Source organism: Quercus suber, unplaced genomic scaffold, assembly GCF_002906115.3.
Source record: "Quercus suber isolate HL8 unplaced genomic scaffold, Cork oak 2.0 scaffold_1472, whole genome shotgun sequence".
NCBI lineage: Eukaryota > Viridiplantae > Streptophyta > Magnoliopsida > Fagales > Fagaceae > Quercus > Quercus suber.
The window spans coordinates 1-3410 of record NW_027070844.1 but is presented as its reverse complement, the minus strand read 5'-3'; the positions used below and the strand labels follow the sequence as shown (position 1 = coordinate 3410).

Below are 3410 nucleotides of genomic sequence, written 5' to 3'. Positions count from 1 at the left end.
TTGTTGACTATAAGTCTATAAAATAATGTTCAAATATTCATTCTACAATAATGCCTGAAAAAAGAAACTTTTATTATATTATACAAAGATAATGACATACAATTGGATTGTAGGAATTATCTTTGATTAAGAAAGATAATGCTTACGATTTGCTGGGGAAAGAGAAAAGATATTATTTTGAAATCCATGTCTATGCATGGAATTATCGTTAGATTCCATTGAATGCCTGACTCAAACTGAGTTCAAAGAGAGGCTTTGCATGTTAACTATGCGGTTTATGCCGTCCATGCCTACATTCGGTTATTTTATTGCAACCTCTACTCCAGGGGTTAACAGGTTTGCCTGCTTGACAATTCGTTTGACTGGTTCCCTTTTTGCTGCAGGGAATAGAGTTCCCATTTCCAATAGCTCCATAACCAACACTTTTGGCATCTGTATAGCTAGTGAGAAGCCCAAAAAGCATAAACATGCAAAGGGAGAGAATTATTGCTTTGGACATAGCCATTGTGGGAAGAGGAAGTGACCGTCTCGAAATGCCTATAGTTTTGCTTTAATTGACAGCGCGGGCCCTGGAGTTTTTCGAAATTAGGCTTGTTCGATATATATAAGGAAAGTTTTCCTAAATTAGGCTTGTTCGAGACAACCAAAAATTAGTGTCTATATTGTCTTATTGACATTTGACCCTTTCTCCTCAAAAAAAAAAAAGACATTTGACCCTTTCAATTTTCATTCTACTGTACCCTCTTTATTTTTGGGGAGTACAGTACCCACATAAATTCTAATCATTAATTTTGTATTGTTTTGATCTTAACCGTTGGTTTAGTTTTAGTGGGTACCGGTTATTGGTAAAACAATTCAGATAGAACCTCTCTCAATTTTTCTCTCGCGTTCTCTGCATGCATCTTTGTTTCTCTCTCATGTTCTCCACTCCTCTCAGATTGTTTCTTCTTGCATTCTCACGTGAAGGTTTCTTCAAAGTTGAAAATTTCAATGTCGTCGTTTTGTTTCCATTTTTCTTTATTTTTAGGATTACCCATTTGAAAATGTAGATATATGAACTCTTTATTTTCATTGATTTTCTTGTGGGTATTGTGTATGGGGTCGGTGAGGAGGAATCCTCAATCTTCTTCATGCAGTTTGTGTTGTGGTATTGTAATTTCTCTATATTTCATTCACTCCGGTTCTATCGCACTATGTTTGTGTTGTATGGGTTTGTGGGTTCAATTTCACTGAGTTCTTTGGGTGTTATCCTGGGTTTTTGTGGCTGTGAATTTTAGAGGGATTTTCAATGGGTCTTTGGGTATCTGATTTTTCTGATGAGCTGTGGTTATTCAATGGGTCTTTCTGTTTTCTGTGGGTCAATGAGTTTTCATTGGGTCTGGGATTTTTCTGTTGATCTCTCTTGTTCTATCGTCTCTTTATGTTGCTGTGAACTAAACTTTTTTGTTTATATTTCCTCTATGGAACAATTACAAGTTGTGGAGAAATTTTGTTTGTTGTGTTATTTATAGGATCAACAAACAATGTGTGTTTGTGTTTCTGAATAAAGATTCTCCTTGATGATTGCAATAAAGAAACATGAGTAACGATCTTAAACTTTTTTTATCACATAATATTTCTTGCTTTTAATTTGTATTATTGATCTTATGTCATTAACATACATATTCATAACCCAATCATTTTATGGTAATTGATATACTGTAAAAGAAAAAGAAAATTACTTAATGTGATATACAATTTTTGTATGCCAAACTTCAATTTCTTTTTATTTTTGACTAGTAATTGGAATAAGGACATGTCCAATTAAGTCACAAGATTTGTGTACATTCACTGTGTGGCTATTTGATCTATTTGAAGGGTCTTGAGTATGCATGTGAACAGTTCAGTAGTAGAATAGGCATGTATATTCACAATGGACTTCTTTAAATGGAGGTGCAAAATGAGGCGATTAAAATTTCATCAAATAGAATTTTTGTTGTGAATTTGAAGTCAATTTGCAACTTCTTGGGATGCTCCTAAATGTTTGATAGCATTTGGAGAGGATTAGCTGCTACCATTGATTCAAGATTTAAGGGTGAGCATATGCTGTATGAGGATCATGGTGACAAAGTTATTATTTTTGCAAAGCCTTTCTCAGATAAACTATTTTGGATGAAATCATTTTCAAGGTTCTAAAGCTAGGTGCTCATTGAATAATTGTCAATTAGCAGGTAATTCGCACTACTGTGTTGGCTTGGTAGTCATTGTCATCAGAGTGGGTATATGCTTCAAACTGTACCATCCAAACTGAGAAAGCTATAGCAGGAAACACTTATCAAGTGGGTAACCTAGTTGCTTTTTTTGCCAATAGAATGACCTGTTAAATAGATATGTTATCGTCTCTAATTTTATATTCAATAGTTTACTGTTTACCTTACTATAATTAGGTCTGATTCATTTAAACTTTTAAGAAAATATACTCAAACCTCTTTATAGTTGCTCTATTTCCAATACAGTCAGGTGACATCTACCCTAAATTGGTATGATGAATACTGTTGATGTTTTGAACTAATATGAGATATTGGGAATCAACCTCATAAAATAGTTATATCCAAGGATATCAAGGTTAAAGAAATTTGTAAGACCACATTTCAGTTATCACTTGTAAATTGGCATATTAAATTGAAATAATAATAATAATAAAGTTATCAGTGGAAAGCCTCTCCTTCTATATTTATTTGTTGACACTTGAGATTTTTTTGGATTGAGTAGCCAAGCTGGTTAAGTACAGTACAATATTATATAAAGTTAAATTCTTATTTTACCATTCGTCCCCTTTCTAATAAACTTATGGACAAGGATTTCCTCCAAACAGGTTTGGAGGAATTCCTTCAAACAGGAGCAGGTGTCACTTAAAAGGAGAGACACCTCAGCTAGAGTCATGTGCAACGCACATGACCCATTTACCTGTGGAGTAGCTGTTAACCCTAACAGCGTTAGCTCTTTCTTCTCAAAACACACACGCACAGCCACTTTCTTCTCCAGCACACCTACGCACAGCCACTTTCTTCTCCAACACACCCACACAGCCTCACGCCTCTCTCTCACAGCCTCAACCTCTGTTTTCTGAGCAACCTCAACCGTGAAAGCTCAATCTCAGACCGGCATCTCAACTTGAGGTCTGACCGGCAAGAGCTTGTGAGGCGGAATGGACGGCGGCCACATGCAGCAGCCGCCGCTCTCACCGGACCAACTGGACAGCCCTCCTCTTCATCTGCTTCCCCCGTCGCTGATTCGCCCATTCAGTTTCTCACTCAGCTAGTGCCGCGCTCCCATAAATTTGCCGCAAGGACCACTGCTACCGCTCCTACAGCTCCATCGTGTCTCGGCATTCTCCCTAACAGTGACAAATGCAATGGTCTCAATTTGTT

At 36.6% G+C, this 3410-nt stretch overlaps 1 long non-coding RNA gene across 2 annotated transcripts; it reads left to right on the top strand.

The window, feature by feature from the left end:
- The first annotated feature begins 834 nt into the window (after nt 1-834).
- On the top strand, nt 835-3269 carry LOC136065983 (uncharacterized). Of its 2 annotated transcripts, none has more exons than XR_010627539.1 (3): nt 835-2074; nt 2211-2318; nt 2855-3269. It is a non-coding gene; the product is annotated as an uncharacterized LOC136065983 (long non-coding RNA). The 2 variants fall into 2 exon arrangements; XR_010627540.1 differs by having other exon boundaries at nt 835-2109.
- Nucleotides 3270-3410: the final 141 nt, after the last annotated feature.